Here is a 14825-nt window from a genome sequence, read left to right as displayed (position 1 = left end):
TCCTGACCTTTCAAAGCTTCTGCTTGAACGGTTTCCTCCCGAGACCTTAAAGTAGCAGCGCATGCCATTTTAACCCCTAGACAACCTCGGTCCTCAAGAGACTTTGGCTTTCTCCGGAGACCATAGAGTAGCAGCGCATGCCCTTTAACCCCTTGACAACCTCGGTCCTCGAGACTTTTTTTTTTTTTTTTTTTTTTTTTTTACTTCCCCAAGTGAAACAGCCCAGCCTCCAGAGTGAATCCTTATCTCTCCTTTTTTACAGGTGTAGCTGTTACTAGGTTTGCCTGGTCCGCCTTCCAAGGTGCTGCTGCTGTAGTTGCATCAGAGAGATGTAGAGTTGCAGTGTTCGTCTCCGCCTGAGGTAGATCCGTTGGCCGTTGTCAACCTGGTGGTGTCTGAGGAATCGTCTGGTGCCCTGCTAGCGGACTCTGTTCCCCTGATCGTCGACACTTCGATCACTTGGTCATCAGCCCACAACTCGCCATTCGCCACAGCACCCCGTTCTCCAGCTTGCAGCTCAACAATGTGCTATTCGCCAGCGCGCTGATCGTCGAATCATTGATCTCCCTCTCATCGAGCGTTGGAGGAGCGTCACAAGAAATGCAATTTCTCACTGGATTCGCAAGATCATTGACTTTGCCCTCTAGCCTGACCCCCATGGCAACCTCCCCCCCCCCCCAAAAAAAAAAAGGACAGAGCTCATGATGTCAACGTATTGCAAACTGGAGTGTCAAAGCGTCAGACGACCTTCACTGCCCCCTACCTGCACGATGTAACCCACAGGAACATAGATACGTTCTCCATTGGTCCTGTGGTGTCCTCACAAGAAGTTGTCTAAAACACCTTGAGCTCTTTGGACAAGTAGCAGAGGGTTGAGGGCTGAGGTTACTCTGGTTATTCTGTGTGTATGGAAGCTTCAAACGACTTTCACTTTACCCATGATCTACAAAAAGTGACCCACAGACGCCTCGATACACTTTCTATCTGTCCTGTGGTGGCTGCACAACAAGTGGTTTAAGACACCTCGGGCTCCTTGGACAAGTAGAAGTTAGTTGAAGTCATTGGTTACCCAGGTTAAGTGTAGTATGAATGAAAGTATATCTGGCTTTTTCCTTTCTTTATTTTCCCCTCTTTTGGGTTACAGCACCATGGGTTCCTCTGCAAGCTGGCTTCAACCTCTGCAGGTAATAACCATTTCCCTTGTGAAACTGGTATAGTTTATTTGTTCCGTAACTGGAATACAAACCATGCTGTTTATTAGGGGTTATACTTTCGGCGGTGCTGAAAGTATCGTCGTCGTCGGCGCCCACTCGTGTCCGAGTATTGGGTTCTGTCGTTAGCCATCAGCCTCCTATCTATGGGGTGGGTGCTTGTGTCTAATGTGGCTGTTAAGTCCTAGTCTTTGGTGGAAGAGTCGCGGAGAGTGTTCACAAGGGAGGGTAGGTGGTGGGCGGGGCTGTTCTAATCGCTCCTTCTTCTCCTCCTAGCTGCCTCATTTTGTCTCCTCCTCTCCTCGAAGTCCTCGGTGCCATGGTGTACTGTACTCCTCCAGGTTTTCCTGTCCCTGGCTGTTTCTTCCCATGAGGAAGGATCGATGTCAGTTAGAGCCAGGGTGCGCTTTTGTTGATCTTGATAGCGCATTTTCGGGGCTCCTCGTGTTCTGGTGCCCTGGGTCAGTTCTCCGTAGAATATTTTCTTTGGGAGCCTAGATGGATCCATCCTATACACGTGTCCTATCCAGCGGAGGCGGTGGTGGATGATGGTGGCCTCCACGCTGGTCAGCGAGGCACGTTCTAAGACTTCAATGTTGGTGGTGTGGCTCTCCCAGGGGATTTTCAAGATCTGCCTCAGTTTCATTTGTTGGAAGCGTTCAAGGTTTTTAATATCGTTTCTGTATAGCGTCCATGTTTCACATGCATACAGGAGCGTGGAGAGGACTACTGCCCTGAACACCATTATTCTGGTGGTCATTTTCAGTGCGTGGTTGTTAAATACGCGGCAGTTGAGTCGGCCAAAGGCGGAGTGGGCTGCCCTGATCCTGTTCTCCACGTCCTTTTTGCTTGTGGGAGCTGATGTTAGGATGCTCCCTAGGTAGGAGAACTGGTCCACCTGTTCTAACGGTTGGTCATTCACTGTGGTATTGAAGTTTGGGAGCATGAGTCCTGGTGGATGTTGGACGAGGGTCTTGATTTTATCTGTGTTGACTTGCATCCCAAAACGTTCGTAGACAGAGTTGTATGCATCAGCTAACGACTGCAGGTCCTCTGCCGTCTGACCTGGGGTGGCATTGTCGTCGGCATACTGCAGTTCTCGCACTGCACACAAGGTGGTCTTGGTTCTGGCGCGGAGTCTGGCGAGGTTGAAAGCGCCTCCATCCATGCGGAAACGTAGGTCGACTGAGGGTGTGTCTGGGGGAATCTCGTTGAGCATTGATGCGGTGTATAGCGAGAAACACGTTGGGGCCAGAACACAGCCCTGCTTCAGGCCGCCGTTGATGGGGAATGGGTCTGAAAGAGAGTTCTGGTGACACTCTCTCCCAACCATTCCGTCATGGAGGGCACGCACCAGCTTGACAAAATCGGGTGGGCAGCCATATCTTTTGAGGACAGCCCACATGGCAGGTCGAGGTACTTTGTCGAAGGCCTTTTTCAAATCCCAGAAGATGAACATTATGGGCTGTTGTTGTTCGAGGCTCTTCTCTTGTAGTTGTCGCGCACAGAAGATCATGTCTATGGTCCCGCGGGAAGGTCGAAAGCCGCACTGGGACTCTGGCAGGACGTCTTCTGCGAGAATAAGGAGGCGGTCAAGGAGAATCCGAGCGAAAATCTTACTCGCGATGCTTAGTAGTGATATTCCCCGGTAGTTGTTACAGTTCTCTCTGTCTCCCTTCTTGAAGATGGTAACGATGTTTGCATCGCGGAAGTCACTGGGGAGGGTCTTTGTCTCCCATATTTTCATTATAAGGAGCATCAAACGGTTCCTCAAACCGGGGCCACCGTGAGTGAGGAGCTCCAACGGGATGTTGTCTGGCCCTGGGGCTTTGCCGGGCTTCATGCGCTGCAGGGCCTTGTTAAAGTCATGGATGGAGGGTGGTAGTGCCATCCAGTGACGGACGGGATGCTGCGGGGTCATTCGCAGGAGATCGTCTGGGGTGTCTGCTTGGTCATTGAGGAGGTTCTCAAAGTGAGACCTCCACCTGGCCAGGATGCTCTCGCTGTCGGTGATAGTCGTGGCCCCATTCGCGTCCTTCAGGCTGCCCACTGGTCACGTTGGTCAGCGAAACTCTGTATTTCTGCAGCTTTTCTTTGCCACCAGGTGTTCTGGGCTTCACGGATCCCTCTTTAGCAACCAGCTTCAGCCACCTTGTGAGCACATTTGTTAGCTGCTGTTGGTTGGTTTTCCAAAGTCAGGCGTGCTGGTCGTTTGGTTTCAATGAGAAGAGAGATGGTAGCATCGTTCTCATCAAACCAATCCTGCCGTTTCTTGGTGGTGTAGCCTAGTGTTTCCTCCACGGCACGGGCCATGGCGTTTCTGAGGGTGGTCCAGTGGTGCTCAACGGTGGCCTGACCCACGGGGTCTGCGAGGTGTTGTTCGCAGGCCTCCTTGTAGTTCTGTGCCACCTGTGGGTTGCGGAGCTTACTACAATCAAAGCGTTGATGTGGTACGCTGTCAGGTGCCCTTCTGGGTGGTCGTAGGGTCGTCACGGAAAGTCAGGAGATGAGGAGTCTGTGGTCCGTCCAGCAGTCGTCCGCTCCGGGCATGGATCGGGTGATGCGGACGTCTCCTCGGTCTCTGGCTCTGGTCAGGACGTAGTCCAGGGTGTGCCAGTGTTTAGATCGTGGGTGTCTCCATGTGGTCTTTTGTCGTTTTGGTAACTGGAAGATGGTGTTGGTTACCACAAGTTGGTGTCCTGCACACAGACCCAGTATGAGTTGGCCATTGGCGTTGCAATTTCCAATGCCATGGCGGTCGATGATTCCCTCGCACAGGCGATGGTCTTTGCCTACTCGGGCATTAAAGTCGCCAAGCACAACAAGCTTGTCATTGGCGGGCACTGCCTGGATGGTGCGGTCGAGCTGGGTGTAGAAGGCAGCTTTGTCATCATCGGTTGAGGTCATAGTCGGGGCATAGACAGAGATCAGGGTGAGGTGTCTGTCCCGCGTGATGGGGATGCGGACAGTCATCAGGCGCTCTCTGATGGCCTTGGGAGCGAGGTTGAGCTGCTGCACTAGCTGGGAATGGATGGCGAAGCCGACACCGTGGATGCGAGGCTCCTCTAGGGCCTTGCCTTTCCAGAAGATGGTGTAGCCTGTTCCAGCTTCCCTGATGTTGCCCTCTTCGGGTAGTCTGGTCTCGGTAAGAGCCGCCACATCAACATTAAAGTGGGCTAGCTCCTTGCAGACGAGGGCTGTACGTCATTCCGGGCGGTTGGTGTTCGTCACGTCTTGGAGGGTGCGGATGTTCCACGTACCTAAGGTTAATATTTTTTTTTCTTGTTGTTTCGACCGCATTAGTGGGATGTCCGCCACCCGCGGTGAGCTGACCAGACGGGTTGCCGTGTCCGATGTTTACCCCACCTTTTCTAGGGGCCTCCCCATGTGGGGTGGGCTGCAGTGTCCTCAATAGGCCAGCCCAGTCACGGGTCCAGCTGCCGAACTCTGGTGTCACGGCACCATCACCAGAGAGCGACTGAATCTTAGACTCGCCGCCTGAGTGCAGTCGTGGGCTAAGGGCTTCCAGCTATCCAGACCTGCCCCCTTCACCCACGGTGCTGTCGCCTCAGGACTTGGTGGTGGTGATGATGATGGTGAGAAAGAGATGAAGAAGGGTGGAGGAAACGACAGAATGCCAGTAGCTGGGTATATTGTTTTGGGTGGTCGTGGCTTTGCAACAGCCACGCACACACACTTGGCCGACACCGTTTTTGCCGCGGCTCAAGACACATGAGACAGGCGGCTTCTCCGGTGTTGGTTGCATCGGGCTGCCGGGTTCTTATGTCAAGGCCCGCCTTGTTGCCTGCCCGACAGGCATTGCCCTCTTCCGCCGGCGCTGGGAAGCTCCGCCGTTGGGGTCTTGTTTGGTTTGATTTTGGAGTTTTCCTTCTCCTAGCCTTTGCCTATCTTAAATAAAGAAGAAGGCCTATAGGGGTCCAGTCTTGGTCTGGTCTCTCAGAACTGGCCTTAGCGGTATGGTTGAGCCTGCCAGGGTGGATAAACTACCCCACCGCCATTGCCCAGCCCATCATTGAGACACTCAAGACCCTCTACTGCAGTAAAGTGCTGGACCATCAGAGGGTATAACTCCTAATAAATAGGTAAGGTTTATATAGTTAGGAAAGATATAAATTATCTACGAATTTGTCATATTGATATACTTGTACACGTCCCCATTGCTCCCCACGAGGTAAGCATTGATAGTCTATTTTTTGTGTGTAAGTTTCCTGTCTAATCTCGGAACCATTTATGGTTAGGCCGCTGTCATTCTTACTTTGTTTGGATAAGTGGGGTGCAAGATTTTCCCTCGATTTCACTCTAATACTGTACTAAAACACAGCTCAATGACTATGCCAGTTGTCGGACTTATCCATCCACCTAAGGGTGAGTCATCCATTCATAAATAACGTAATGTTAGTTAGTGTCGGATTAAATGACAAATTTGAAGATAATTTATATTTTTCCTAATACAAGCCTGGAGTTATTTATATAAGTTGTCCTGCCATCTCTTGTTTCCCATTAACCCTGGATAGGTACGGTCCTCGGACACCCCTTTAAGGGTATACTCGGACGCGAACGACCCCGATGCCAAAAAAAATTCTTGAAAAATCAGTTTTTGCAGTAACCTCCTTTTTTCTTTTGCCAAAAAAAAACTTCAATGAATGCTTAAAACAACTGTATAGATAAATACTACTCATCTGCAGAAAAACTATTTATTATAAATATTTTAAAAAATTAAGTAGAAAAAAAAAAAGACCTGACATAAAAATTCATAAAAAAAAAGTTTATACATATATACACAAATCCTTTTAGTAATTGATTCTTGAATGTTTAGGACACATCTTGATGTATTTTGGATGAAGTCAGACCCATGGAGGTGAAGATCTGAAATGAGAAAAAAAGGGTAACTTTTTTTGGCCAAAAAAATTTGTCCAAATTTCATGAATTTTTTTGGGTACCCAAATGAAATAGGAAGTGGCTAATTTTTTTAGGGAATAAACATATGTTATTCTAAAATAGAAATATGTAAAAAAATCTTCATTATTTTGTAAATTACATTTATATCAGGGGCCATATCTAAAGGTAATTTTTTGAGTACTTAGAAATTCCGTAAAAAAATACATATATTTAATATATAATATGATATTTATGCAGGTAAAAATATACCAAAATATCACAAATTCTATAGGGAACAAGAATATATATAGATAGGGCAGCTTACGCTTCGGATATGTCCACAAAATGGCCGCCAACCACACTGACTCAGACTCCCTAATCTGCCACTTGAAATGTAGGAAGGGTATGTCAATTTCAAGGTGTTATTTACTAATCTAATTATTATTGGATATGCATAAAAATTGTATGGTGGGTTGCTGGATAATTGTCGATTATTTGACGACTATAAAATTAAAATTCTGACCCAAAAAAATTTTTTTGAAGGGAAATAAAATCGAAAAAAAAAAATGTAAAACAATATTTTAGCTAAAAAAATTTGATGATATTCAATAAAAAAAAAAAGTAAACAAAATTTTCCGACAAATAAACATCTAGAGGAATCATTACTCTGTGATAGTTCCTTAGTACGTAGTAATTTTGAAAGAATTGGGAAAAAACGAAAAAATGGCAATCACCGGAAAATCGAACACATACCTATATATACGCCATATCTGGCTAAAAAAAAGATAGGCATGGGTAGCCAGATCATCTAGAAACACTTTCCAACACTATAAAAATATAAGTTTTGCGACACTACTTGCCAATTCCTTACGGTAACATGACTAAGCAAAAAAATGCAAAACAAATAATAAGGGGCACTCGAGGAAAAATGGCTAACATTCTAATATACGGCATTTCAGAAAAAAAAAATTCAGCCACGTGCTAGGCAAACCATCAAGGCACATTTTCCGACAAATAAACATCTAAATGAATAATTACTCTGTGATAGTTCCTTAGTACGTAGTAATTTTGAAAGAAATGGGAAAAAACGAAAAAATGGCAATCACAGGAAAATCGAACACATACCTATATATACGCCATATCTGGCTAAAAAAAGAAGATAGGCATGGGTAGCCAGATCATCTAGAAACACTTTCCAACACTATAAAATTATAAGTTTTGCGACACTACTTGCCAATTCCTTACGGTAACATGACTAAGCAAAAAAATGCAAAACAAATAAAAAGGGGCACTCGTGGAAAAATGGCCATTCTAATATACGGCATTTCAGAAAAAAAAAATTTCAGCCACGTGCTAGGCAAACCATCAAGGCATATTTTCCGACAAATAAACATATAAATGAAATATTACTCTGTGATAGTTCCTTAGTACGTAGTAATTTTGAAAGAAATGGGAAAAACCGAAAAAATGGCAATCACAGGAAAATCGAACACATACTTATATATACGCCATATCTGGCTAAAAAAAAAATAGGCATGGGTAGCCAGATCATCTAGAAACACTTTCCAACACTATAAAAATATAAGTTTTGCGACACTACTTGCCAATTCCTTACGGTAACATGACTAAGCAAAAAAATGCAAAACAAATAATAAGGGGCACTCGCGGAAAAATATCCAACATTCTAATATACGGCATCTCAGATAAAAAAAAAGACATGCACGTGTTAGCACAACCATCAAGGCACACTTTCTAACACATAAACATGAAAAAAAAATCAATAATATACGGCAATTCCTTACTACGTAGTAAATTTTTACAAATATTGAAAAAAAACAGAAATTGGCAACCGCAGTTAAATACCCAATATACCAATAACTACGTCGTATCTGACAAAAACAAAATCACGCATGGGTAGCCAGATCATCTAGACACACTTTCCAACACTAAAAAAGCAAAAGTTTTACGACACTATTTCGCAATATCTTACGGAAAAATGACTTGGCAAAAAAATGAAAAAAAATGAAAAAGGGACACTCGCGGTAAAATGCCCGACATTCTAATATACGACATCTCAGATAAAAAAAAAGACATGCACGTGTTAGCCCAACCATCAAGGCACACTTTCTAACACATAAACATGAAAAAAAAAATGAATAATATACGGCAATTCCTTACTACGTAGTAATTTTTACAAATATTGAAAAAAAACAGAAATTGGTAACCGCAGTTAAATACCCAATATACCAATAACTACGTCGTATCTAACAAAAACAAAGTCATGCATGGGTAGCCAGATCATCTAGACACACTTTCCAACACTAAACAAGCAAAAGTTTTACGACACTATTTGGCAATATCTTACGGAAAAATGACTTGGCAAAAAAATGAAAAAAAATGAAAAAGGGGCACTAGCGGTAAAATGGTCCTCGTGGTGATGAACGACATTTTAACTAAAAAAAAAAAACATGCACATGGTAGCCAAACAATCCACCAAGACTTTCCACAACTGATAACCTATACAAGTTGCACCATTCTACGACAATTTCATAATACGTAATAACTTTGATAATTATGCAAACTACCCTAGAAGGGTAAACTCGGACGCGAACGACCCCGACGCGTCTCAGAAATCGGGGAAGGAGTACAGCTACAGCAATGCACATCTGGACACTACTAGAGCGTGTAGGGGAGACACCTCCTGCAGGTCGATCACCCACAAATTCAGTCACAGGGGTGAGTCACGTGAGAAAAACCTGTTTTTTTTTGACGCTCGGGGTCGCAAACGACCCACCGTACCTATCCAGGGTTAAGTTCTGCCTCTCTCTCTCTCTCTCTCTCTCTCTCTCTCTCTCTCTCTCTCTCTCTCTCTCTCTCTCTCTCTCTCTCCTCTCTCTCTCTCTCTCTCTCTCTCTCTATGAGTGGGTGTATTTATGTGTATTTATGTGCGTGTGTGTATGTATATGTGTGTGTGTATGTATGTATGTATGTGTGTGTATATATATTACAGGTACAGGTAAATGTATTTTGTCCCGGCCACCCACTACCTAGTGTCTGGGTAGGGTTGGGTTGCCACCTCCCACCATCACACCACAATTTTTTTTGTCTACCTTTTAGCTTTGCCAAAAGAGTACATCCATATATAAATAACACCAGGTTTGTATTAGGAAAAATACAAATTATCTTCAAATTTGTTTATGACGAATAATACCAAACTACTAGAACTCTGCTATTATTTGGTAAACTTATTACTTCTGGAATCTAGTGTTGATGTTCTTTGCCTGAACTGTGAACAGGCGACCTTGGCAGTATGGCTATTTTCCTTTGACATTCTCGTTTGTTACATCATTGCCACTCCTCATGTTCTGGTAACGATGGTTACCCATCATGCACAGCCTAGTAGTGTGGATGCATAAATAATATTTTTCTTTTCTTTATAGGTAGGAGGTTGGCCAGGATACTAGCTACCCGTTGAGATATTATCGCTAGAGAGTTATTTGGTCCTTTGATTGGTAAAACTGTTCTACATAAGATCCTTCTCTCTGGTTACATACACCAAATAGTCTGACCTATTTTTTACATATTGTCCTCTGTCCTCATACACCTGATAACACTAAGATTACCAAACAATTCTTCTTCACCTAAGGGGTTAAATTCAGCACTAATTGTTCAGTGGCTAATTTCCTCTTGGTAAGGGTAGAAGAGACACTTTAGCTATGGCAAGCAGCTCTTCTAGAAAGACACGCCAAATTCAAACCATTGTTCTCTAGTCTTGGGTAGTGCCATATCCTCTATACCATGGTCTTCCGCTGTCTTGGGGTAGAGCCCTCTTGCTTGAGGGTACACACTGTCACGCTATTCTATCTTTTTCCTCTTCCTCTTATTTTGTTGAAGTCTTTATACTTAAATTGTGAAGTATTTATTTGTAATAGTTACTGTTCTCAAATATTTCATTTTAATTCTCTTACTCCCTTGTTTCCTTTCCTCACTATGCTATTTTCCTTGTTGGAGCCCCTGGGCTTATAGTATCTTGCTTTTTCAACCTGGGTTGTGGCTTAGCAAGTAATAGTAATGATAATAATATACAAATTCAAATCTTCATCCTTTAATAGGAGTATGCTTTCATCAAAGCTGGATACAGCTGTTACATCTTTACTGAGGTAATGGTATTTACTGCTGGGCGTTGGGCAAACCCTGCCTAACCGACAGTCAATGAACTAATGTTATTTTCAACCAGCGGAGAGTATAGAATCAGTCCAAGCGTCCTTATCAAGTGCTTTACATTTTTTGCTTTTTCTTTTATATGATGATTCTTTTAATTGGCGTGTGCAAGGTATGTTAAGGGAGACTGGTTTGCAGTTAAATCCAATAACTAGATGTGGGACAGCTGTGTGGTCATTCTGCTGACTTCTTGTTGGATGCCATTACCGTTTGCTGTCTCCTTCGTAAGTATGGTCTTATGACAACAGCGGTAACGAATCCTCAGAAAGGGGTCTACCCTTAGGCTTCACTTTACTTACATTAGTTTGATGGGAAATGCGGTCACCCATCCACTTTCTTTCAGTCTTTCTGATCTTGGGGAGATGCTAAGAACATACACCTGGATACTCTGTCAGAGTTCCTCTCGTTCCCCGCAAGCGTGTTTTCCTTGGCCTGTGCGACTCTATGAAATTTTTTTTTTTTTTTGTAATTTCTTCCCTCTTCCTCCTTTTTGCTGGAATCATGCTACAAATACCACGATAAGTAGGATGTTTGAGAGGTCCAGGAAGTTACCAGCTTCCCTGAGAGTGCCAATAGATCTCTCTTATGGGAAGAAATATCGGCAAGCATATGTACTAGGTGCCTGGTTATTTGAAATAGGAGGTCTTACACTTATTATTAGTGTTTAGTTTTGCATGGGGTGCAAGTCTCCATCCGCTGGATCCCCGTACACTATTGTATGTCCTCAAGCGCTATGCTCCTATGAGTTAGAACTCCACTCTCACATCTCCAAGGTAGAGAGGAGTTCAGCTTTTGAAGAGAGAAGACTCTGTAATGAGTTGTAGTCTCCCCAGTCTGTTAACAATTATGTATACTTTTTTATTAAGGTATATAGCCCGAGGCTTAGATTCATACAAAGAAACACTCACATTTGTGAGTGTAATACTGACTCTTGCTAAAGATTGTTATATAAACACACTATAATGGTCAAAACAATTATGTATTTGTTAGCTGATGATCACTAATTTGATAAAGACAATTATAAGTCAGTCAAGGCAGAAGTGTCTAGTCAATGCTCGGTAAAGTCAGGATTATGTAATGAATGGATAAGCCTGGATATATTTTTCATTGAGTTAAGGTACCGGGTATTGGTTAATCATGGGAAAAAGATAATATTGTTATTCTGCTTAGTAATGTTGAAGATATGACTCTAGTTAAACCAGGTTGTTAGTTTAATAGTGTTTGATAGGTTAGTCCATTGATAAAGCATACTCAGTAGGTAAATAACATTAATGTTAAATAATCTTGTAAATGAACCAGTCATGACTAGGTAATTGAGTCATAGAGAGTGATGATAAGTTTTTGTGGGGAATCTGGCTGTAAGAAACTGGTTCATATGATTGAAGGTTAACCAGAAAATTTCCTTAAAGTAAATAGGATGGCTAAAGTTACTTTAAGGAGGATCCATATAATATATGAAGGAAATTTAGCATGTCATTTCTGTTACAAGAATGATGCAAAAAAATTGAAAAATGTGGAAAGTTGCAGGTCTTTTTTTTATATTTTTATTTATTTATTTTTTTTTTTTTGAGTGAAAACACTACATTATTTAAAAATTTGCATAGCATTATACTCATGTATGCTAAACAATGTCAATAAATCCTATTTTTGTTCATAATTTATACATAAGTTTTTATATAAAATTTTTTGAGTGTTTGACCAGGTATGAGTATCTCTTGAAGAAAATTGTTGGGATTAATTGACGATTTATAGAGCTCACGTTAATCAGTTGATTACCAGAAGGAAGTTATTAGGTCATTGTAGTGAAGTATTTCCTTCTTAGGATATTGGAGATAAAACATTTCCACTTCAAAAGAAACGCTGTCAGTTGTAATATTTGCTATTGTAAATGTCATGGACATGTATAGATTTTCATGGTTTCCACTTTTCTAAATATTATATTAGAATATTTTATGTTCATTGTAGTTTATCATGTAGAATTTTTTACCAAAAGTATAGTCCTGCTATGGAGGTGCACAGTAAGATTATGAACTAGACTGATACATCTGTATAATTAACATCTTTTATTTTTCAGGCTAGAATCCTCGAAAGAGAAGGAAATTTAGTCTCCAGGTCAAAATAGAAAAGTTAACGGCAAATAATCACTAACGAGGAAGATCGTCAGAGAATCAATAATCAGGGATTTACTATTGAAAAATTCAAAGTTTCCAAGGAGGACAATGATTACCACCAAACAGTCCCAATGAAGTGGCTTATCAAACACTCTGGAGTATTTGATGAGTTAATAATTACAGTAGGCATGAAATACTCAATTAACCGATTTTTGGTGTGTTATGTAACATTGGTCACTCCATTTATATCCAATAGGTTCAATAGAAATCAACACTGAAGATAAAAGTAAAACTAGTGAAGTTACAGTATAAAAGTAACTTAGATTTTTACAATAAAAATGTTACCTAATTAATTCAAGTTTATCACAGTATCATTATTTCAGGAAGCCTCATTTAATTATTAACACTATTAACTTTTAATTTTTTATATTTCATTTTATGTATCTTTACATTAAAAAATGTGAATTAAGCCCAAACTTTTACTGGAAAATCAAGTCCAGCTCATCATTTATGAGCTTTTTTAATTGTTTAAATTCAAATTGAAATTGGTTAATTATTTGATATTAAGTGCAATCATTCGTTCAGTTGCTTGAAAATTAGTTTGCTAATATTTTACTAATATACTGACTGATAATGGATTACTATTACCTTTTAAAATAATTAGCAGGAATTATATTGTTAAATGGATTGTTTTTTATATTGTGTATTACTGTAGAATTTTTTTAAAAATGGGGAAATTGAACATAAACAACCAGTTAAGACCAGCAAGTGTAAATGAGTTAGGACTACTTCCTTATAAATTTGCTGCCCATGCTTTCAATTTTCATTAACAAGTTGTTAAAATCAAATTTCAGTTTCCTCTTGGTCTTTCTAGATCATCTCGTATTTAGAATTGTGTAAAGTGTTATCAAAATGTGTGACTGAAGGGAAATTAACAATATTCTTTTTAGCAATTGATTTAAATTCTTTTCACTTAGTGTGTTAAAGTATATTAATTGCATGTGAATTAACCTACAACAAATTATTTTAACCGAATATCATTTCATCTTTGTATGTATACCATTTAAAATCTGTTTGAGAGACTATCACCTAATTAATAGCAACCCATTGAATTCATCTTACACAATTTTGAATCTAGGCCTATGTCCTCTTGAAAGAATAAACAGATTTGCTCAAGGTAGAAGCTATTGAACAAAATGAAGTTTGGCTCTCTAATTAGCCACATATTGCCAGTGCTGTTCTGACACTGCCTTAGGGTTTTGGGGGAAAATAGATCATTGTATTCTAGCAATCAACACAAGTGTTGATATAAATATACATACATACACCAAGGCACTTCCCCCAGTTTGGGGGGTAGCCAACATCTAACAAATGAAACGGAAAAGGGGACTTCTCCTCTCTACGTTCCTCCCAGCCTGACAAGGGACTCAACTGAGTTTGGCTGGTACTGCTAGGGTGCCACAGCTGACCCTCCCCCGTTATCCACCACAGATAAAGCTTCATAACACTGAATCCCCTACTGCTGCTACCTCCGCGGTCATCCAAGGCACCGGAGGAAGTAGCAGGGCCTACTCGAACTGCGTCACAATTGCTCGCCATTCATTCCTATTTCTAGCACGCTTTCTTGCATCTCTCACATCTATCCTCCTATCACCCAGAGCTTCCTTCACTCTATCCATTCACCCAAACCTTGGCCTTCCTCTTGTGCTTCTCCCATGAACTCTTGCATTCATCATCATCTTTAGCAGACAGCCGTTTTCCATCCTCTCAACATGGCCAAACCACCTCGACACATTCATATCCACTCTAGCTGCTAACTCATTTCTTACACCCGTTCTCACCCTCACTACTTCGTTCCTAACCCTATCTACTCGAGATACACCAGCCATACTCCCTGGACATTTCATATCAAACACATTCAATTTCTGTCTCTCAGTCACTTTCATTTCCCACAACTCCGATCCATACATCACAGTTGGTACAATCGATTTTTCATACAGAACTCTTTACATTAATGCCCAACCCTCTATTCTTTACCACTCCCTTAACTTCCCCCAACACTTTGCAGCCTTCATTCACACTCTAACGTACACCTGCTTCCACTTCACCATTTGCTGCAACAACAGACTCCAAGTATTTAAACTGATCCACCTCCTCAAGTAACTATCCATTAAACATGACATTCAACCTCGCACCACCTTCCCTTCTCGAACGTCTCATAACCTTACTCTTACCCACATTAACTCTCAACTTCCTTCTCTCGCACACCCTTCCAAATTCTGTCACTAATCGGCCAAGCTTCTCTTCCGCGTCTGCAACCAGTACAGTATCATCCGCAAACAACAACTGATTTACCTCCCATTCATGGTCCTTCTTGTCTACC

The 14825-nt window shown here is 41.8% G+C and overlaps 2 long non-coding RNA genes across 5 annotated transcripts in view; one reads left to right on the top strand and one right to left on the bottom strand.

The window, feature by feature from the left end:
- The window catches only part of LOC137638255 (uncharacterized), a 31904-nt gene extending 17299 nt beyond the window's left edge, over positions 1-14605 (top strand). For all 4 annotated transcript variants that reach the window (XR_011043966.1, XR_011043963.1, XR_011043964.1 and 1 more), the window contains one exon: positions 12406-14605. This is a non-coding gene — a long non-coding RNA (uncharacterized lncRNA). The remainder of the gene's footprint in view (positions 1-12405) is intronic.
- LOC137638257 (uncharacterized) overlaps positions 1-14825 on the bottom strand; it is a 346783-nt gene that overhangs the window by 273553 nt on the left and 58405 nt on the right. The window lies entirely within an intron of this gene.

This window comes from Palaemon carinicauda, chromosome 3 (genome assembly GCF_036898095.1).
Source record: "Palaemon carinicauda isolate YSFRI2023 chromosome 3, ASM3689809v2, whole genome shotgun sequence".
Lineage (NCBI taxonomy): Eukaryota > Metazoa > Arthropoda > Malacostraca > Decapoda > Palaemonidae > Palaemon > Palaemon carinicauda.
The sequence above is the reverse complement of the archived record's forward strand: the minus strand, read 5'-3'. Positions and strand labels throughout refer to the sequence as shown.